Source organism: Palaemon carinicauda, chromosome 7 (assembly GCF_036898095.1).
Source record: "Palaemon carinicauda isolate YSFRI2023 chromosome 7, ASM3689809v2, whole genome shotgun sequence".
Taxonomy (NCBI): Eukaryota; Metazoa; Arthropoda; class Malacostraca; order Decapoda; family Palaemonidae; genus Palaemon; species Palaemon carinicauda.
Genome location: NC_090731.1, coordinates 139906381 through 139931380, shown reverse-complemented (window position 1 = coordinate 139931380; position 25000 = coordinate 139906381). Strand labels below are relative to the sequence as shown.

General features: G+C 33.2%; 1 protein-coding gene across 9 annotated transcripts in view; it reads left to right on the top strand.

Annotated features, from left to right (window-relative positions):
• LOC137644036 (uncharacterized) overlaps nucleotides 1-25000 on the top strand; it is a 971945-nt gene that overhangs the window by 686380 nt on the left and 260565 nt on the right. The gene's annotated exons all lie outside the window — the stretch shown is intronic.

The following is a 25000-nucleotide window of genomic DNA, read 5'->3' as shown; positions in this document are numbered from 1 at the left end:
TGTTATTACTGAAATAACCAAATGCTCCTTATGTGTATGAGAGAGAGAGAGAGAGAGAGAGAGAGAGAGAGAGAGAGAGAGAGAGAGAGAGAGAGAGAGAGAGAGAGAGAGAGAGAGAGAGAGAGTTGTTTAGTTGGAATTATGTGTTTAATGAATTGAAAGACAATGGAAAGAAGTTCACCCAGGTCTTTTTTTAGGGGGCAATATGATGACAAAATTATTTTTCAATAATTATATGATTGGATTTTTTTATTTTTACTGTGTGGTGACATCCGGGATCTCAATCAAGTTGTCAATGTTTTTTTTTTCAGTAATTAAATGAGTCACCAGCATATCATGAGTAACTAAACATTATTGGTGAGACAGGGATCTCAATCAAGCTGTCAAAGCATCTCTTAGTAATTAAATGAGTCGCCAGCGTATGATAAGTAGTAGAACATTTTATTAGAAATGCATGTGAAAAAAATTATATTTATATAATTTTTGAGAGAACCTGTCTCCGACATATTTAATATCGATTTGATAAATGTGCATGTTGAAGAAGAAAACACAATCTCCCAGTGAAAATCTGATATATTGTGGGTTCTTTTGAAAAATCTTATTGGTTTTAGGGACAATTTACTCAAGGCTTTTAAACAAAATATGTCGTTAATATTCCGTCTCTTAATTATTGTTTTCAAATAAGCTACATTATTCGAAGAAAGTTTTTACCAGCCTGTCAACATTTCATTACATTCAAAGGAAAATTGGATTTGTGTAGCAGCGCCCCCTGAAACCGTACAACTTTAAACCATAACGCTTTGTAATTTATTCTTCCCCACTGCACTAGGAAGGATTCAGTCTTTTACCTACTTTATCGATGGAAGCGCCTTTTTTCCAATCGAATCCTTAGCAAGGCCAGCTTGATAAAAAAAAATAGTGAAAGTGAGCTCATTTTCACATAGTGATTTGATAAAGTTCATTATTTTCAAGTGAGCTATTTGTCACCGATAGCAATGAAACCAATGGGATTTTTAATTAAATATATCTCCTTGTCAGGTTGACAACACATAATTTTGTATTAAAGCATTACACATTTTAAAAGTTATATATTTAAAAGTGTTTGATATATCGAGTAAATTCTGCTTTTAAGATTTCGTCTGGATCTATTAATGAAAAATAAATTAGTAATATATATATATATATATATATATATATATATATTATATATATAGATATATATGTATATATATATATATATATATATATATATATATATATATATATATATATATATATATATATATATATATATATATATATATAATTAAGTCATACTTGTAAATATCTTTTTAAAATTACACATCATTTGTTAAGCATAATAGTCTGTCCTCGATGCACAGATATCCTGTATTCGTTTACAGATAGTAATAGCCAAAGGAAATGAGCCGGTGATACCTTTGTCATAGGCTTAACATGAGCTACATTTGCAGAAATTTATAATCACTGAGGCGAATTATCATGATTTATAAGAAACATAGTTGAACGGATCGTTGGAAGTTTAGTGGAGGGGCGGGTGCGTTGAGAATAAGTAGATTAGTTTTTTAAATCTGTGAGTCGACGGGTGTTTAATATTTCTTTTTAATCTCCATATATAAAAATTATATCTTAATCTTTATCCACGACATGAGATAATCGGTTTTCTAATAAACATTTCGTAACAATGCCGAAAAGAGTCACTATGTGACAATTCTATGAACATTGCATTAGGTATTCTTTCAGATAGCTTCTTAACTTAAATTTATGGAGATCGCTAAGACTCCTGTTTCATGGTTCCAGGAAAGTGCTGCGAGGTTTTTGGATTCTGTTCCATCTTCTCATTTCTTGAAAATCTTATCCTAACTCAAGACAGTTTGCCTCTCTCCTGATCCGGAAGGGTACTTTCCCTTGCCTGCCCAATTGTTAATACGTACATCTGGATGATGACAGTAAATGTTATTTCAAGATGTATTTATGGTTTAATATTTGAAAGTGAACAATAAGAAATATATGTATATATATATATATATATATATATATATATATATATATATATATATATATATATATATATATATATATATATATATATATACATACATACATACTGTATATACACACACACCTACGACAACAATTGCAGCTGTTTCTAGGCCGACGATGGCCAAAGGCCTCAGACTTGTCAATTTATGTCTGGAGTTTGGCCAGTTTTCATCGTCACGTTCGCCAGTGCGCATTGGTGATGGTGAGAGATTTTTGTCTGATCGCTCACAGCAAACCAACCTAATATGGGTGGCCCAAACTAGTACAGCTTTGCTTGTCATAGTGATATACATGTTAAGGTATCCCCACTCAGAAAGTGTATATATATATATATATATATATATATATATATATATATATATATATATATATATATGTACTGTATATATATATATATATATATATATATATATATATATATATATGTTTAAATATAGTTTATTTACACAATTATATATATAAATATTGTATACATATATATCTTGTGTGTGTGTATAGTGTATGTATGAACATCTATTTATATCATAGGGATGAATTTTAACATTATATTTTTATTTGAGAGACAGATGTCCTTCTGGAACAAGGATCGTAGGCAACAGTAACTAAAGGTCAATGGATCCTTACTATTTTGAGAACTTGCTCGTTATCTTTTGTCCTGATTTCTTGGAGACTTATGTTGGGCTTAGCGTTATAATATTTCTTAGAATTTTTACTTTTATCAAGTTTTTCTTTCTTTATAGGTAGGCTTCTTTTTGTGCTTCTTTCCAGAGCTGTAGTTGTGTCTACGTAGATATGGACCACGTGTCGTATTATATATTTTTCCTCGGAAGTGGTCGAGGTCTTTTTGGGAGAATGAGTAAACCTTAAATCCAACAGCTAAAATTCGAGGCGTGCGTTATATCTCATCTTACGCCTAGATGCATTCAAGATGAGACATTCAGTATCCTTTAAGTTTTTTATCTGAGGTTATGTTTACTCTCTTTTTAGAGTGATTATATGATCTACTATTTATAGTTTTATAATTTACCTGTAGAATTTCCTTCCTTTACAGTATGTAGAAGCTCAGGTGGTTATATGCAATTATAAATAAAAGAGAACGAAGTAACCCTGGCCAATAAAAAAAAACTTTAAGGCCGTAAAAATTTACAACACAAATACAAGTACAACGCAGAAACATGCTGGACACCGCATACATAGCTATACATATGAAAACATTAATGTGAAATGAGAACCCCAGGAAAGTGGCATTGCAGTGACTCATGTTCTACTCATTGAACTGTTGTTATAAACTGTTACACGAAGCCGATACGTCGGTGACGGCAGCTATCAGTCACCAGGCTTTATGCATCTCTACAGTCTTGCCTGCATATCGCCTTTGCTTATCTGTATAAGAAATGTAGAGTTTTCATAAAACCTGGCGACTACTTGAGGTTACTTGATTTATTCCATAGGTCTCTTAAGAGTTATAGTCGAGTATGTGAGGGTTTTTAGCAAATGTATGTAGTTCTAAGAAATTAGTCCTAGTAACCCAAGATTTATCTCTCTCTCTCTCTCTCTCTCTCTCTCTCTCTCTCTCTCTCTCTCTCTCTCTCTCTCTCTCTCTCTCTCTCTCACAATAGTGGTTGGTTTCTTTAGTTATTGCCCTAAAAGTCGAATGTCGCATACATTTACTTATCTCTTTGTTTTTCCATGTAGTGTTGTTATTATTATTATCATTATTATTAATATTATTATTATTATTATTATTATTATTATTATTACTTGCTAAGCTAGAACCTAGTTGGAAAATCAGGATGCTATAAGCCTAAGGGTTCCAATAGGGATAATAGCGCAGTGAGGAAAGTAAACCTATTACAAGAGAAATGTTATTATTATTATCATTTCTTGCAAAACTACAACCCTAGTTCGAAAAGCAAGATGTTATAAACCCAAGGGCTCCAACAGGGAAAATACCCTAGTCAGGAAAAGAAATTTGAAAATAAACTACAAGGGAAGTTTAAGAGCAAAAATAACATTAAAATAAATCTGTCATATATAAACTATAAAAACTTCAAAATAACAAGAGGATGAAAACTTCAAAATAACAAAAGGAAGAGAAACAAGATAGAATAGTCTTCCCGGGTGTACCCTCAAGCAAGAGATCTCTACACCAAGACAGGGGAAGACCATGACAGTGGAAGACAAGAGAACAAAGGTTTGATTTTGGAGTGTCCTTCTCTTAGAAGAGCTGCTTACTATGGTTAGTGTCAATTTTTACCCTTACCAAGAGGAAAGTAGCCACTGGAAAATTACAGCGCAGTAGTTAACCTCTTGAGAGAAGAAGAATTGTTTGGTAATTTTAGTGTTGTCAAGTGTGAGTGGAAAGAGGAGAGCAGGCAAAGAATAGGCCAGACTATACAGTGTATGTGTCAGCAAAGACGAAATGAGCAGTAACCAAAGAAAGGGATCCAATGTAGTACTCTGTGGCTAGTCAAAGGACCCAATAATTCTCTTATCAGTCTTGTCTCAACGGGTGGCTGGTGCCTTGGGCAACCTTATTTAATTGTTATTTCAACAGCTGAAATAAATTGTGTAAAGAACAGTAACACCATTAAAATGTATCTTTTATATATAAACTTTAAAAGCTTTAAAAAAACAAGAGGAAGAGAAATAAGATAGAATAGTGAGCCCGAGTGTACCCTCAGGCAAGAGAACTCTAACCCAAGACTGTGGAAGACCATGGTACAGAGGCTATGGCACTACCCAAGACTGGAGAACAATGGTTTGAATTTGGAGTGTCCTTCTCCTAGAAGAGCTGCTTAACAAAGCTATAAACTCATTTCTACGCATTTTAAGAGGAAAGTAACCACTGAGCAATGACAGTGCAGTAGTTAACCCCTTGAGCGAAAAGGGATTGTTTGGTAATCTTACTGTTGTCAGGTGTATAAGGACAGAGGAGAATATGTAAAGAATAGGGCAGATGATTCGATGTATTTGTAGGCAATTGTAAAATGAGTCTTAACCAGAGAAAAGTATCCAAAGCAGTACTGCATGTCTAGTTAAGGGATCCCATAAGTCTGTAGCTATAGTACGTCAACGGGTGGTTGGTGCCCTGTCCAACCTACCAACTACCCAAATTGTTCTGATATTCATTTTACGCCGTAAATCTTTTCCACAAATTTTTTAAACATTTTGTATCGCAATATCTACAGCGATGTGTCAGTTGTTCCATACATTTTATTCCTAAACCCTCGATTCCAGAATATATCACATAAAGTTAGCTTCTCATTTGTTGGTACTCTGTGATAACTTTGGTGTTTCATCATAATTTATATTTTTATTGAGTTCTCTTTATTCTTTCGGCGTTTTTGAAGTAGCGTCTATATTTTTTAGCAGATTGTCACATCTAGAACTGTGAGGACACCACTATACGATTAAAAAAAAGAAAAGAAATTGAGCTTCCAAATATTATAATTCTTTTGCAAACAGGAGAAATATAATGGCGTTTTCTTCTCTCCTCCTTTGTAATTTCCAGTGCAATGAAACATCCAGTGTGCCTCCAGGCCAGACACAAATATCCTATTACCATTCTGACAACAAAACAACAAACGCATCGGGCCAAATATTACATCCTAATAGGTTCCTTTCGTGCTCTTTTCATATTATTGTTTCTTGCATTTTAGGGGATGCTGAGCAGGAAAATAGTTGGGAGACAAGAATAATGGCTTCCTCTCTCATAATCTTACCTCCTGACGTATGTCAGGAAGAGAGCAAATATCTGTTGTGTTTCTTTGAAAGATATTTATCTCAGGAGTTTATTCCAATATGATAGCAAGTGATATTGATTAGCTTTTGAACTTTACAATCTAATTTGTCGGTCTCCTAGTAAATGGTTGGAAGAATTCCATGAAACTATTTATTTTTCGTATTACAGTCAGGTAAACTGTATAAAGGCCCGATGCATCATATTGATTAAGTAAAATATGGTATTTGATTTACCACCCCCACCCCTAAAAAATTATGTTGGCAGAATCTAATATGACCGCAAAAAACTAAGAAAGCCGGCAAGATTTTGACCAATAGATTTTTTGTCTCTACTCTTGGACACAAATATTGCTATAAAGCAGGTAGTAAACCCAACGGTATATATTGTGCAAAAACACCTACTCGTATACTTCTTATGTAAGCTCAACACATAGTACATGTCCTACTAATGTATATATGAAGGTCCACTCCATACTGCTTGGAAAGGATTCCTTTTATGTCAACAAGTGAATCATGTTGGGTGTTTTGCAAAACACCAACATTGTTTGAAGAAGTTTGCAATCTACCCAATGTTTTATATCAGATAAATATTGAGAATTTATTGGTGAACAAAAACCTGACAGCAGCAGATACCCACAATTGCTTCAACATGATAATGTAGACTTGCTTGTGTTTTGTATAACATATGTTGATATTGTTCTTGACATGTTTACTGTCACAATAAGAGCATTTATAGAAGAAACTTGGATCTGCCTTTAGCTGCACTATGGGAGCTGAATTGATGGGGCTTTGTGAATTTTATCAGGTTCTTACTAGTTCATTTGCTCAGGCAAACAATCACCAAACAAATTAGACTCATTTGAACATCTGCTAGTTCATCACACTATAAATATGACTCTCGATGAAGTTACACAGCCAGTGAGAGGTACAAGCACAGCCAGAAATAAAATGCCATAAAAAGATATCTAACTGCTGAATACTATAATCATATATTAAGACATATAAGGGGCATGGCATACACAGAAAACTAGTATCCCTCATCCTTATTTGAGAAAACTGATTTAATCCATTAAAACGACACTATTTAGTTTGCGCGTAGACAACTACACAGGAAATTAGAAACGATCTTATCAAGACACAGGCTATAGAAGGGGATGCATTCACAAAATTCCAGTCAGAAAAACTTGAGTGCGATCCACATACCAAATAATTTTGATATCCCACTCATGAAACAAAGCTTGAAAACATTCTCAAGCAAAAATAGACCGAAGAAAACACAGATACATGGCAAGACCGTTATTTTAAGGGATGACTATAGCTTTGATTGTGAAAATAGGCCAGATCGAATGTCTGGACCATTGCTGTGATCACTCTCAACATATGAAGGGACCCCATTGAAACACCTAAAATGCCCTAGCAAAGCAACTGTAGTAACTTCCAGTAGCAGTGGATGAGCTTCAAAATAACTATAATCCAGCAACTGTCATTGATGGCAAGGTACTGATTGTGCATCAGAGTAGATGTGGTGTTCAATGGATATGAAGAAGTTTCCATTAAAACAGTCGAGAGGACAAACAGATGTGAAGATTGAGGTCTCCAGTTACACAACCTCGCTTCAATTTGGCAAGTCAGGCAATAATGAGCATTCTTGAAACAAGTTAAACAACAAAAGTAGTCTCAGCCAGTTCCTTGGTCATGAGTACCTAACATCACAGTACACAGATTAACTGCCAGTGAAAGACCTGTCTGTATCTTTTAGGAAAGTACTGGAAGTTCTAGAAATAGTGAGCTGACTTGAAGAAGCAGACGAGCTACTAATGTCCCGCGCAGAACATACAGATGCAGCAAGATACTGGGTAGTTGTTATTTGTGTTAATTGTTCTGCCTAAAGTATGGCTTCTCGTGAACAAATTGGTGTTCTGTTCTATAAACTTGGAACACACTGACAAGAATAATAGACATTGGAAAGCCATGTTCTGCAGTTGCCCATGCTGTTTGGAAAGCTCTCAATGGACCACACGTTTTTACTGGGCGTGACAAGGTGATTGCGTTAACTTTAAATGGAAAATTCTTTGCATTGATCTTGAGAAAAACCTGAAGTATGAGACACTTTGAAGCAGTGGGATGTACAAACAAAATTACAGTTGACTACGACTACTAATTTGGATAAATTCAGATACAGTTTTATTTCCAAAAAGAAGAAATTGAACAGCATCAACTTTCATCTTGCAAAGATTTACTGAGAAAGGAAATCCAGTGTACACATTTCGAAACAGGAGTTTGGAAAAAAAGCCTGCAAACAGGGGGAACTTTCAATACCGTCAAAAACGGTTGAAAGCTGAAGGCAGAACTCTAATGATTAACTGCATTAATGGAACCCCACCTGCCCAGGCTGTGGGTTTACCGGATTTATTATCCTGCAAGTGTACTGGGATGTGCTGACTTTCCGCTGCAAGCTTTTGGTGAATGGCTCAAGATATATTGATATTTACCGCTTGAACGATTGTGAAAACCAGCCATTACCAGAAGATAGAGAGCAAGGCTACACTGAGGTAGATGCGGAGTATGACAATGAAGACGACAAAGAGAAACGTTATATCATTAACACGTAAAACGTAGTTTTAATGCTTATTCAATGTATATAATGATGTAAACAAATTATTTATGGACATGTGAAAAGTAGAAACACATAGTCAAGTTTCCTTTTTTGAGTTATTTATTTTTTTAAGTGTGTTTTACTTATTACCATACTAAAGAGGTGTTAAGCCATGTATCAGAAATAACACGTATGTGAATCAGTATTTTTGGTGGCCATTAAAAAATGTTGTCCTATGGAATTTGTTGAGTTTTAAATAGAAGTACTATGAAATTAATAAAAAGGCCTTATTGATATTATGAATGTGTTTTCATACTTTTGGATGATAGGCAATTTGTCAAAATTTCGGCAGCCAATCTATAATTCAAAGGCAGTTTTGATTTTCCAAGAAACGTAAAGATGGCTGAATTGCACTATGTAAGCTACTCACACTAAATCTAAAACTTTTATTTATACTACTTTTAATAGGAATACAAATTTGGATTTGGTCATATTGGATTTTGGGGTCATATTGGATTATGGTAGGCAGGTTGGATTCCATCTCTATGTATTTTTAAGAGGGAAACATCATATACCACATAATGCATGGGTGTTTAGAATACCTAATGACTGTTTATGTTCCCAGATACCCCCAAAAAGGTCATTTAATTTTTGAAAAGAATCTTATAGGCAACTCATCTCACTTGCTATCATATTGGAATGATGATTCTCATATACGTTTCTTTAAGAAAAGATAATGGCAATTTGCTTCCCCATTCCAGTGGTACCGTCGACCTTATTGTAAGATGCTTGACTTATTTACTAAAAAGCAAATTATGCATTCAAGAAATTTGGTTTTAATTCCACCGTTTTAGTCTCTCTCTCTCTCTCTCTCTCTCTCTCTCTCTCTCTCTCTCTCTCTCTCTCATATCCTTATATTGAAACCAAATCCATAAAATTGCATCGTTTTATTCAGTTATAATACGAAATGTAAATTACTTGATATTTAATCGTCTGCTTGTTCGAAAAACATGCCTACGTAATACTAATGAAGAGAACTAGAAATAGATCATATAAAAACGATGAAGCCAGTCATATATGAACTTGTTGAACAGAAAAGCATTTGCGATAAGTTCGACTTTCTGAAGTTCCACAGATTCGTTCGCCAAATTAGGAAGATCATTTCACAATCGGGTCACAGTTGGAATAAAACTTATGATGAAGACAGTGTATTTAATGATTGTATTTAATCTGTTTAAATTATCGTGGAGCTAAAGTACTCCAAAACATCTCTACGTGTTTATGCTATTAGTCTCGGATTCATTGGGATTGAAGGACTACGGTAAAGACGTTGTGTATCCTATTGTGCAGGTAATATTTATACTCTGTATTTCAACAGTAATATAATAGTTTGTGTTATCTTAAACTTTACATCCTTCATTTCATAATAGGATTCCCGGAATAAAAGGATAATATTGAGAGGAAAAGATAAAACATTCATATATATATATATATATATATATATATATATATTATTTATATACATATATATATATATATATATATATATTATATATATATATATATATATATATATATATATATATATATATATTTATATACATAAATATATACATACATACAATATACACATACTAGTGTAGGTGACCCGTCAAAAATAGCTGCTAAATATTTAGATGCATACACACGCACACTCTTATACATACATACGCACACTCTTATACAACCCTTCCCATCAATCCCCTCCCCTTTCCTAACTACCACACGACAGTTTGGCAATTTGTGGAAGTTTGTCGATTCCAAATGGTTGCCGCTGAGCGTGACAGGAAAGAAGTTTATATGAAATGAAATATTATGAAATAATGAAGAATTAGAGAGAGAGAGAGAGAGAGAGAGAGAGAGAGAGAGAGAGAGAGAGAGGGTGGGGTGTAATTGAGATGTAGTGTCGGTAAATTTTTCTATTTTGATTATTGTTTTTTATGACGAATACACCAATTTCGTAATGTGAAATATCGAGTAGAAAATACAAATAGACAACGCTGTATTTTCAATCATCACTTCCTTATCTACGCTCTTACTTGAGGCACCATGTTCTATTTTATTTCTGTTCCTCTTGTTATTTTTTGACATTTATATAGTTTATATAGGAAATATCTATTTTAATCACTAGTTTATTTATTTCCTTGTTTACTTTCCTCACTAGGCTATTTTATATGTTGGAGCCCTTGGGCCTATTGCATCTTGATTTTCTAACTAGGGTTGTAGCTCAGCTAGTAACTATGATAATAATAATCGTGAAAATTAATATTACAGGATAGTCAAAAGGGCATTCTGATTACCGTAGACTTTCATCACAATCTTTCTCGTTTTCACAGGTTCTGGACTTAAACCGTTTTTATAGTTTATAAATGAAAGATCTAATTTAATGTAGAGAGAGAGAGAGAGAGAGAGAGAGAGAGAGAGAGAGAGAGAGAGAGAGAGAGAGAGAGAGAGAGAGAGAGAGAGAGGCTTGTTCTATTATCTAGGGGAGATGATTGGGTGTATATATATATATATATATATATATATATATATATATATATATACATATATATATATATATATATATATATATATATATATATATATATATATATATATATATATATATATATATATATGTCTCTTTTTGAAATTTGGAATGTTATAACCAAGGGAGTTAAACCTCCTTGGTTATAACCTGAATGTTTCTACATCAGCATCTCTTGCTTTGTATTTAATGTTAACATGTGAAGGTGTGTAAGTATAAAATGCTTTTAATAGTGCAAGTGTGTGATTGGTACACTGTATAGTTTAAGTATATAAGTTGTAACCTATCATCTGATTTTTTCTTCAGATGTGACGAGCCTAATGTCAACTCAGAACCGATAGTTATTGTGTCTTTTGTTAGTCTTATTTTTCTAGGTAACTATTTGTTGTTATCCCTATATTTTTAGGTAACTATTTGTTGTGTTATCCCTCATCCTATTTCAATTCTAGCTTCCCTCTGCCTCTTTGCATCCGGATAGGATTCAAAAGCATATCTTAATTATGCTCTTTGTTATGCTTTACACCCAAACCGTAGATAATGTTGCTTTAGCTTGTTTTATGTAATGGCTCTATATGACCCTTGTGGATTCAACACCATTCCTTTGGAAAAATTACGTTCTTTCCACTAGACATTAAGTCAAGGAACGTAATGAGTTTTAGCAGTGAGAATAGCGATGGCAATTAGGGGTAAGATGAACAAATTCCTGTGAGAATGGGAGTCATTATCCGTATTTCAAGAGTGCTGTTTTTTTAAGTAAACTACATTTATTGGAAATTCTAAAGTTCATTTGCGCCATTTCTTTTCAAAAAAGAGTAAAAGATGAAATAAGGAAGAAAATCTCATGTTTTGCCCTTGTGAGTGAAATTTTATTTTTAATCTACGATGGCCATCCATTTGGTATTCCTATTTTGTTTTAAAGATTTGGATTTGTATCCCATTACACATTGCTAAGTATTATCATTAGATACACAAAGTCGAGTCTTGTGCTTCAAAATAATAAAATGGCTTAATCCCTTGATATCATTGTGTATACTTGTTCGGTCAGTTTTATGTCGAATTAACGAATGATTTTATGGAAATTCTCTCTCTCTCTCTCTCTCTCTCTCTCTCTCTCTCTCTCTCTCTCTCTCTCTCTCTCTCTCTCTCTCTCTCTCTCTCTCTCTCTCTCAAAACAGCAGTCAACTGGAACACTATGAATTCTACATCATACACAGAGGGACACAGGCTACTAGAATTTGTCAACAATCAATTCCTCTGTCAGTGGGTCGATAAACCAACCAAGGGAAACGATATACTAGATATTGTGCTAAACACAAGAAAATATAGTATCTTGTGTCTCAGAATTTGAAAATAATGGCAAAAGTGACTAAAAGAAAAGAAAATTATAAAAAAAACTAGACTACAGACAAGGTAAATGGATGCAACTGAAGTAATACACCAAGAATTTAGAATACGACGAAACAGGGAACAAATAGATACACAAAGTAACTTTGTAGAAAAATGGCTAAATAGCCTATATGCCGGATAGAAAAATTTTACCAAATGGAACTCCACAGCCCGAATAATTCAACTGAGAAATAGCCAATACTATAAAAAGTAGAGACAGGAAACACAAATCAATAGGTCTCCAATCCTCAATTTTGGAAATTTTCGACCACTAAAAGTTAAGTGGAAATTTAGATAAACTAGTTATAAATACCAAGATCAATGAAAAGAAAAATAGTGACTTCAGCTAATAAAGAAAACTTATATTTGCATATTAGAACAGTAGAAAACCAATCAAAAACAACATAGCCCATGAGGAGATTCACAACCGTGTTCACCAGGGAAGAATCAAGAACCCTCCCTAAACCAGCTATCAAATATGAAGTGCCACAACCACTAAACAGAATCACATTCACGATGGAAGATGAAAAAAAAAAGGGAGAGAGAGAGACTTTAAAACAATAAGGCGCAGAGTCCAGATGATATTCATCGAAGAGAGATTGAAACCAGAAGAAGAGATAACACCAAACTTATACAAAATATTCCGAAAGACAGCCAACGAAAGAAAGGCACCACAAGGATGGAAACTAGGCACTGCTCCTCCAGTCTACAGGAAGGGACCGAAAGAAAAACCTGGAAATTACAGACCTGTGTCTAATTTCAGTGCTTTAGAAAAATTTTGAATCAATTATAGTAGATTCAATTGATTTTAGACAAACGAGATCCTGTCTGACAAATTGGTTGCAATTTTTCCACAATATGTTTAGTATATATGACAAAAGCATGGCAATAGACATCATATCCGTAGAATTTCAAAAAGCTTTTGATAAATACCCTCATTAGAAATTAATGGTTAAAATTATAGCGGAGTACCTCAAGGATCTGGGCGTGGCCCATCGCTGTTTCTGGTTATATTAGCGACATGGATTTAGGAGTAACTAGTAGAATAGTCAAGTTTGCCAGCGATACTAAACTAGGCATAAACGATGCGATCTCAGAAGACCTAGAAGCCTTTAGAGAGGATCTAATTAAGTTGGGAGAATTATCCAGAAAATGATAAATGCCTTTAAATTGTGCGAAATGCAAAGATATGCACATCGGTAATAGTAATCCATAAGCAGATTATGTACTGCAGGGTAATGAAATAGAAAGTGTGGACCATGAGAAAGATCTTTGCATTATTATTAGCAAAGATTGAAAGTCCACCAAACAGAGCATAAAATTTGCAAAGAAAGCATAGAAACTAATAGATTGCATAGAGGCAATTCAAATAAAGAAACAAAGACGTTGCACTTCAGCTGTACACATCATCCAAGTATTCAGAAGAATATAGATAGACTGGATGCAGTACAAGCTAGGGATACCAAACTAGTTCTAACACTAAGACAAATTGGATGTAGATGGAGAATGGAACGTTTAAAACTATATTATCTACAAACTCAACGATTAAGGGGACACCTAATAGAGGCATTAATCATTCTTGAAAGAATAACAAATGTAGACTATAACAACCTCTTAACGCTTAGCACAAATCGGTCCAGAGGTAACGGATTCAAAATGGAATTGAAAAGATATAGCATCACTCACTGTGGTAATCTCTTTACATGCAAAATAGCAGATACATGGAACAGGAACAGACTTCCAGCCGATTTAGTAAACAATAACATGGTAAACGAATTCAAGATAAGTTAGATAAGGTCCTAAAAACACTCTAAACGTTTAAACCAATTCGCTATACCCAAGAGCAAATGGAGTCTCCACGTATGGACTAAAAAGTCTTATGAGACATCCACAATACTTGTAACTCCCTTTACTTCTCTGACTTGTGTGTGCATTTGAATATTTTTTGGTCATGGTTGTAAAACATTATTGAATTTTTTTAGTCGATTTTTGGGAAATTTCTGATATCGCATAAAAAGTGTTTCTTCATCCTAGAAGTAAAATGATTAGCAACTTTACGAAAACATTCGTCTTTGTACAATATTCGATAAATGTATTAAAAAGATAGGAGAAAGAATGCTATAGAAAAAGATAGCATGAATAATGAAAAGAGGTATATCGAAAAATTAGAACAAACTAGAAGAGTTTTAATAAAGAAAATATTAAAAAACAAAAAAGAACAAGAACAGGTTTGCCAAAAAGTAACGCCAGAGGAATACCTTTTTGGAGTGCTACATGTTCAGACCTACTTCACGTGCCTCTTGATGAGAGAGCCCTCTAACAGATGGCACTACTTCCTAGATATTCATGCTGTAATTTTGTCTCAGAAATGTATTTTACCCACGAGTTGTTGCAAAGTTTTATCTTTAAAGGTTTTGTTTCAATTCCGCAAGTTTGCTTTGTTTTCGTCTTTTCTTGAAATGTGGGATTTTTATATTTTGCCTGATATCAAATTATTATATTTGTTTATACCAGATTTAGCAATAATGAAAATGATAATATATCATCATTATTATTATTGAAATTATTATTATTAATGGTAATGACTGACTTTTGTTGAACCTAGCGGTTACTTTTACTTTTAAATGTTAGTGATCAAGAAATTTCCCCATCATTGAATGCATAAAGGTTGTGAGATATACAAATTTTATATATCTAGCTATAATTGTCATGAGAGAGAGAGAGAGAGAGAGAGAGAGAGAGAGAGAGAGAGAGAGAGAGAGAGAGAGAGAGAGAGAGAGAGAGAATTGTGACACGGTCTTGACAGAACATTAACTTTCTTAAGATATGAACAAGACAGGCAATTAACTTTATCATGACGCAAACCAGACATGGCCTTAATATTTTGAGCTATAATTATTCGCCGTTTAGAGGGATAATTTTGACTCAAAAATTTTACATTTGCGGAGACAAATTCATTCACAAAAGAAAATAGCTGGGTAAAGAAACAGTTTAAAGTAAGATTATAGCTTGTCTTGAACTTTCAATTCAGTATCTAAGTGGAACATGTTGAACCTCTTTAGGTAGTCTATCTTTAACACCATCAAGAATAGATAACTTCTCTTTCTATATAAGACCTTGTTAAATAGTAAGTCAAATATATACGTGCTATATTGTTGTAAGTTTGAACAAATGCTTATTCATATCCGTTTTGTAGGTTGTCTAAGAAAAACATTGATTTCCATGAGAGCATCATAAGCGTGAATGATGTTACAAATCATAAGCGTGTGTTTTAAGAACTTGTCTAAAGAATTTAAGAAGACCTTTTCAGAAACAGTAGAACATTGCAAGGTTGTATGTGCTTCAATTATTAGTCAATTTATTATGCTTCCCTCAAAAACAGTATTATATCATTTTTACCCAACTAGAGAATTTTCTTGTGATTGAGATTAAGAAATTTTCCAATTTTAGGAGGAAACTTATTAGAATATTATATTATGAATAATTCATAATCCCATCTATATATCCGATGTTTTCTTTTACAACTGTTTTGTTCTGACTCTTCATTATCTTCTCTAGCGTTAATACTTTACCTAAGTTTTTGATATAACAGAATTTAATTTTACAAATATACGATGCATTGCAATAGCAAAAATACTCAAAACTCTAACATTCATTTACTTAATGCCAAATGGATTTTTTATTTAATGTGTATAAAATTAATAGGAAATTTAAAAGAGTGATTTTATATATTGGTTTTCCTCGGCAATATACAGGGCAAGATAACACCTTTATACCTTTGAGTCAAAATATTTTGGACGGAGCTTTCGTAAATCTTCCGGATTTGTCCACCGTTTTTGACATCTTATGGGACGGATGAGGCGATTTTTTTTCCACCGCAACTTTTATTATTTGTTTTTATTGACATCGTATTTTCCCCAAAGAAGGCCGAAGGTCTTAGGTTCTGTTTTCTATTAAGCGATTTTCCTGGAATCACAAATTATGTAGACTGTACTAAAGAAGTTCATATTCTTATAAAAATCTTAGTAAGTTTTTATAAGTTTTAACACACGGAAAATACAGATTTTGAAAGATTTTAGCCTACCCTATTGTCATATTATGAGAGAGAGAGAGAGAGAGAGAGAGAGAGAGAGAGAGAGAGAGAGAGAGAGAGAGAGAGAGAGAGAGAGGAAAATAATATTTTTAAAGCTTATAGCATCCATATGCGTATTTCAAGTACAATCATACTGAGGGGAGAGTTTCAGGAAGACAAATTTTTGGGTTTTAGTTTTGAGTCTCATGAGCTACATGTAGGTTTACCTAGATGGTAGATAATCTGTTTGCTTTAATTATTTTAAAGTTTTTAAATATGAATGGCAGTGGCACTTTCTAATCCGTACTGCAGAGAGAGAGAGAGAGAGAGAGAGAGAGAGAGAGAGAGAGAGAGAGAGAGAGAGAGAGAGAGACTCCTCATAAACAAACTGCTAGACTATCTTATTTTTTAGTGCGAACACCTCTTCATCGTTCATTTTTTAAACGGATAATGATTATATCTTTAAATATACACAACATATTTCCATTTTAACAATAGCAATTGTGTTTAACTCACGAAGAGTTTTTATGAGAAAATCGCGTACCTAGTCATTTTGTAATTACTTATGCGAGCGGCATTATTTTCTAACCAAATAAAAAGATCCGTGGGTACAATTAAAGACGTTCTTTTAATTTTCATTAGTTAATGCTCGAAGCGTCAACGACATTCCATCGTCTTTAAATGCCATCATTACATATGATGTTCAGAGAAAAAAAAAGCTTTCTCTTCCAAGACTCCTTCTCATATGGATTTCATTAAGTGAAGGTTAGGGTTAGAATGAGTCTGATTCAGTCTTTTCTATTTATGATTTGTTCATTTGCTCATCAGAAGTTACAGGAGATATTTTCCTTCCGTCCAGTTTTTTAATATAAACTTGGCAATGTCGTTAAAAAAAAAAAAAAAAAAAAATATATATATATATATATATATATATATATATATATATATATATATATATATATATATATATATATATATATTAATTTAGCCCCCGAGATTCAACATATCTTAATGGTGTGGTTTTCTTTACCCTGCAATATGTTATATATGGATGATATTTATTTTGACGTTTTATTTTTTACTTACTCTAAGAAAAAAAGTTATGTTAGCATAAAGACATATGGTTTTTTGTCTCAGTTTATTCAGTCTTTGTTTAGTATGCGCAATAAAACAAACAATTCACTTTATTGTTGAGAACTTCAATTAAATTCTCTTCGTTTTCCTTTTTTTTTTCCTCTTGCATCCTCTTCCCAAAAAATTAATAACTTTCTTAGAATGTTGCATAAGAATTTATGAACTACACTAAAACAACTACAGTAAGAATAACAACAATGATGATAACCATCAAAATAAGGCATCATAGCTTAGCAAGCGCTTCTTCGAAGACTACCTAAGAAAGACTGTTCCTGTTTTTTTCCGCAAGGATTAAGTGCCTATAAGTCTGGGCCAAAATTTAAGCTTACTAATGATGATGATAAGGTTCAAGGATACCACGAATACTAAGATATGCTTCCTATGTTATATTGGCGTCTGCAAGTACAAAGTATGGTTTTATAACTAACCCAAGATTTTATTTTTTCCTCTTAAAATTTATTTCATTGCAGCTTCACCTCTAGGGCTTGTCCATTCCTCCCTACATAGTTATTAAACCAAGTCCCCTTGTGTATACCCTCAACATTTTCCTCTATTTACATTCGTAAACGTTTTCCGTTTAAGCTGCAGGGGAGAACTTTTTGGATGTATATTGTTTATGGCACTCGTTTATATTATGTGATGGAAGTATTTGCTCAATTTATCGTAAATGTTGTGTCGATTTAGTTTTAGTAGAAGTCGCGGGGTTCCATAAAATCAACAAATTCGAAGGACGGGTTTTTAGAATGCTTGAAATGGTTTCATGGCGCAGTTGCCCTATAATAATTTTGATATCTATTTCTTTCTATGCATTATATGGTTGCTGAATTAGTATTTTAACTTGAGAATATGGGGAAATGGAAATATGGATTGTTGAAAACAAACAAATAAGGTATGTTGTGAAATTGGAAACTCAAAGAATATTAAATACCTTCAAGCTTGCATCGCTCTAGTTTGTAATTGATTTAAATACATTATTCTATTAATAAATAAATTTTAATCAGGATTCATTTTAGAATTTAGATGAGACCAGTAGAGTTAATAATTGTCATATATTGGCTAGGTAAAAAATGCTTCTCGGATTTTAAACTAGTGAATAAAGTGTTTAAGGTAGCTGACATGGGGTTGCTTAAGCAGTGGAAATGCGTGGTCTTTTGTTGCGAGTATAATGTTAGTCCCAAATTTCATAATAAAGAAGAATTTCTTCTGCTCTCTTAAAAATTATTCGTGTCATGAAACTACAAAAGAAACCCTTGATAAATCTTGGTAATGATAAACAGACTGACAAAACCAACAAAATGGAGTGTCAACATTAACTCCTGATAAACACATTTGAAGTAGATTACTAATAATTCTGAATTCTCTTTTTACTGCAGCCATTACTTTATGTGAATCCAGGATATTGACCCAGAATGCTTTCAATTATAACTTCAGCGTTTTCTGAATTCTTGTCGCAATTATCCAGTAGCCTCCGGTTATATTTCCCGAGAAAGGCAAAAGGATTTTCATTCTCGGTACCGTTTAACTTTCTGTGTTCCTTATAACATTGCTGACAAATTTATAATTGAACATTAAATTAAGGTTTTAAACTTTGAAAATCTTGCTGGAACCTAATTTGTAACATGGGGGTTGGGTGTCAGGTTTGTTTTCCATATCAGCGAGTTACCCATTAACTGTTCGAATTTCTTTGTGAACATGATTATTATGTTAGTGACGTTTGTTATTCAACGTGAGAGTACATTAACAAAAAAAAATTTTATGTGTGGCTATGTATGTATATATATATATATATATATATATATATATATATATATATATGTGTGTGTGTGTGTGTGTGTGTGTGTGTGTGTGTATAATTTCATCCAATACCTATCCACTGTGGATGGGTGGCGTCAGAAGAGTTGAATTTTTCAGTTATTTAACGAAAATTTAATGTAGAGGTTGCTAGGTCCATGCCCGTCCTCCTGGCTTTAACAAATCCTGATGCCGATCTATATATATATATATATATATATATATATATATATATATATATATATATATATATATATATATATATCTTCTTCTTCCTTGTCTACATCTTTTCCCACTTTTATGTGGGGTCGATGTTTCTGGTCAGCTTTCTCCATCTACCTCTGTCCCACACCTCTTCACCGGTTAATCCCTTTGATGGAAGGTCATCCTTCATACAGTCCGCCCACCTTCGCTTTGGTCTCCCATTCCTTCTCGTTCCCTGAACCTCCATTTCCATCACTCTCCTCCCAATATACTGTACATCTCTTCTCATGACATGACCATACCACCTCAGTCTACTTTCTTGGATCTTATCTGATAGTTTTCTAACTCCTGTGATACCCTAATTACCTCATTCCGTATTTTATCTCTTCTTGTCACCCCAAACATCCATCTCAACATTCTCATCTCTTATACTCACTGACCATAGTTGTTTTGGCTAATTTTTCATGGCCGGATGCCTTTCCTGCCGCCAACCCTCCCCCATTTACCCAAGCTTGGGAGCGGCATCAAGTTGAGGCTGGCTTGCCCCCCCCTCAGTTGCTGGTTTTATATGTATATATATATATATATATATAAATATATATATATATATATATATATATGTGTGTGTGTGTGTGTGTGTGTGTGTGTGTTTATGTATGTATGTATGTATGTGCGCGTGTTACTATTAGATAATTTCCTCTGACTAGGTGTGGGTTTGAGAATAAAAAGTTGACCACTCCCATGGCATTATTTTTCTTGTACAGTATACAGCAAAACTGGTGATACCTGAATTCAGCGATTTTCGTTCGAAGGTCACTAACTGGCAACTCTCATATTGTTCACATTTCTAATGAGACTAGGTTCCCGGGACGAAGCATTTTGAAACTTAGCTTAGTAAAAGATACAGTTCATTAAGCATGATTTTAAAGAATATATGATATATTTTATTAAAAAAAAAATATCCGCTAGATCGTTTTGGAAAAATTAACCCAATAATGTTTTATGACCAAAAAAAAAAAAAAAAAATTAATACTTCAATGAGTCTGATTTTTTAGCCACCATAGTTTTGTATTTCACGTGTAAAAAAGTAATACCCTAAATCCATAAATTGTTATCATTAAACTATAGCGCTCTGCTTAAACTGTTCTCCATCTATCCACTTTTTCCTAGTTTGAATTCTTCTATCCAGACAGACAGCGCTAAGACTAGTCTCAATGACTTTCGCGGAGTCACTTTGACAAAGGTATTTGTGCTCCAGTAACACATTTGATTTTTCTGAAATATTATTTTAGCATGAAAAGTTTTTTTTTTTTTTTTTTTTCTAACGATTTAACATTAGTCAATGCTAATATCCATAACAAGTGATGAATGTTGTCTTATACATACACACGTTTACAAAGTGAAATATAAGATTTAATACTAAGTAGCAGCTCAAGAACAACGCTTGGCCGATGGGAAAAAAAAATGTATCACCAGTTTTGCTCCATACTCTACCTACAACGAAGGCTAATTAAATGAGTCTCAAACATCCCTACACATTGCGTCTCACCTCTAACTAGAATGCACTTCCAATGCGACATACTTCATATGTACAGTTGGAATTCCTGGTACTCTTTGCTCTGAGGAAGTGCAATAGCCACACCCTTACTTCGCGTCGAGTTCATGTGTTTATCTCCGTCTACCGCCTGTGCCATCTCTCCCTACACTATCGGTTTTGTAACTCACTGCAAAGTAATAGCGTAACAGGGGCCACTTCTTCGGAGCGAAGAGTGCAAAGAATTCCTGTGTCCAACTGTACATATGAAGTATAAAGCTCTGGAATTGCGATATGCATTCCAGAAAGAGGTGAGACTCTGTGTCCAATTTTATATCACGTCTTAGGTATTTCTCTCCTCCTTCCTCCCATTCTTTGATTCATATTTTTAGTTATGCTAATTCTTTTACCCTTGTGTGAATCTCCACATTTCAATCCCTTTCATTTCCCTTATATCACGCAGACAAATCCTTTCAACAGATTTAATCTTTTCCCTCTCAAATGATTTCGACTCTATAATCATCTCTTATCGAATTCCAATCCGCTACATCTACTGCCTCTTGGAGGTTATATTTTGATCTCATCATCTTAAATATTTTTTTCCTTTTTTTAATTAAAGTTATACCCTCCTGCAAAAACTTTCATAGTATCTTAATTTTCTTGACATCTCGATTAATCAGCAAAATCAACTATGCCATAATCTCTTCTGACCTGTTTTCCTGATTTGGTAATCAGATCTATAACTTATCAGACAGATATGGAGATACTATTAATCCTTGTCGTAAATTTACTATTATACCAAATCATTCATAGTTTAAAATACACTCTCGTTATAAACAAGATGAAAAGATTTATTTGTGTTTAGGCATTACATCTCTCAGTTTTATCATAGGCTTTATCAATAGAATCTAGGACAAATCTGCTTTTTTTTCCCTTTTATTGTCAAACTTCTAGCACTATTGTTTTGGACTAAATACCTGATCCACACATTTTTGCTAACACTCTCACTGTTTTCCATATCAAACAAGATCTTAGACCTTGCCTTGCATTTTAACACTGCCCATATCATTGTTACAATCAACTTCATCAGTTATCCTGCTAACCTATTCATTAGTACATGCGATAACCTATACACTAGTCAGTCAGTTAGTATTGTTTTTTTACCACCACAATGGTGTATCTTAATATTCATCTCATCAATTCGTATATTTTTGTACTTCAACATTTTAGTTGCTTTCTTTACATCTTCAACAGTCCCTTGCACAAGCATTATTATTATTATTATTATTATTATTATTATTATTATTATTATTATTATTATTCCAAGCTAAGCTTCTACCTTAGTTGAAAAGGCTGTATGCTATAAGCCCACGGGCTCCAACAGGGAAAAATAGCCCAGTAAGGAAAGGAAACAAGGCAATGAATAAACTACAAAAGTAGTAATAAACAATTAAAGTGAAATATTTTAACAACAGCAACAACATCAAAATTGATCTTTCAAATTAACTCCTTCCCGATTTGATAAAACTTAAAACGTACACATTCAAGGAATAAAATCTTTTGAGACATTCCTCCGTTCAAGTGTTTTATATTCTTTACGCAATTTGCTCAACAAGAATTCTCTCTTTATTTACTTCGCTATAAAAACAAGCTCTTTGGAAAACACTTATTCAGAGATTTATCCAATTAGTAGCCTCCTTTTCGTTCGTAAATAAAAGTTCTCCTCTTTATTTTCATGAAGTTCTTATTTTTTCGATAATCCTCTTGACCTGCCTACCAATCATCGTGCCTATGCAATATATGAATAGTCTTTTCACATATATTTTTTCCTTAACTAACTTTTATATTTTTTCATCCAGCAATATACAGTAGTTGTAGTTATTTTATGGCTATTTGTCCAATGTAAGTTCATTTACTGAATTCATACGTTTACCATACGTTAGCATCGTCCTTCTTCATCGTATCCTATGAGTGTTATTTTCACAACTTCCACATCAAACTCTCATATCATTATCATAATTATGGCCACATATTCACCTCTTCTTTTGCTACCAGTACGGTTTGATCAACGCATGTATATTGGTGGTTCAAACGTAGATGGACAGTAAATTATTACATTTATTTTGAGGTTACATATACTGTACATAATAATACAAAAGCCCCTAAATTTTATAGTGAACCAAAATACTCTTGTAATAAGATAGTCAATGCATAACCTATTCCTTATACTGTCCACCTATTTATACTGTATATGTATATATGTATACATACATACATATATATATATATATATATATATATATATATATATATATATATATATATGTGTGTGTGTGTGTCTGTGTGTCTGTGTGTGTGTGTGTGTGTGTGTTTGTGAACGAATCAGGGGAGAGTGGAGAGGACGATGAATTGACGAACTAAGAAAGCTTGCGGTTGTCGACTGGCTTAGAAAAACCATAAACAGACTCAAGTTGATGATCATGTGTGAGGCCTTTGTTCTTCAGTGAACTAGTAACGGCTGATGATAATTTTATATATATACAGTATATATATATATACAGTATATATATATATATATATATACATATATATATGTATATATATAATGTATATATATATATATGTATATATATATATATATATATATATATATGTGTGTGTGTGTGTGTATATGTATATATACATATATTATATATATATATATATATATATATATATATATATATATATATATATATATATATATATATAAAGAACCTGTATATGTATATATAGTATATCATCATCATTAGCCGTTGCTTGTCCTCTGCAGTGCAATGGCCTCAGACGTGTCCTTCCACTTGCATCTGTTTATTGTCTTAGTTCGTCAATTCGTCGTCTTCTCTTCCTTGTCGTGCTATTATTCAGGAACTCATTTTGTTATTCTTAATGTCCACATACTATCTGCCATTCTCAATATATGTCCTGCCCATGTCCATTTCTTTTTCTTACACGTTGTTAGAATATTCTCTACTTTAGATTGCTCTCGTATCCATATTGCTCTTTTTATGTTCTCAGTGTTAATCCCATCGTTATTCTTTCCATAGTTCTTTGAGTTGTAACTAGCTTATGTTCTAAGGCTTTAGTAAGGCTCCAAGTTTTAGATGCATAAGTTAAAATTGAAGACTACCTGATTAAATAATTTTCTTTTTTTTTTTTAGAAAAAGGGGCATTTTACTTTTCATAATTCAATTTCGTTTACCAAACGCTCTTTATCCTATACTTATCCTTCTTTGAGTTAGCCAATCAAAGTACCCAATAATTATTTAGCGGTAGTATGGCTGATTCCTTGGCCAACTTACCACCTCCAGGAGAGATGGGGGTCTTCCTGTCTAACTATTCTTACAATCGGAATTTTTTCATGATATTTATTTAGTTTTGGGATTGCCCTACTTTTTGTGTTTAACACTAGATTCATCTATTCCTTGTCTTTGAAAGGCTTTCATTACTGCTGAGGTTTTGACAGAATCAAATCTTTCTCGTAGTCTGTAAATGGCATACATAAGGGTTTGTCATACTCTGTTGATTTTTCCATTAGCTGGGTAATAACATGGATATGGTCAGTTGTTGAATACCCACTTCTTAAGCCAGCCTGCTCTCGTGATTGATTAAAGTCTAGCTGTCTTTCCATTGTGCCTAATATAATCTTTGTAAATAATTGATATATTATTGTGAGTAAACTTATTGGGCGGTAATTCCTCAGGCCTTTTGTTTTCCCTCTTTGTGAATTAGTATAATGATAAAGTTTTCCGAAGCTGTAGATATAGCACAGACATTTAGTGTAAAGTTCTGTCAGTTTTACCTCTATGAAATTTTCTCCATATTATTAAATCAATTGTTATGCCATAATCTTCTGCTGTTAGTGCTTTC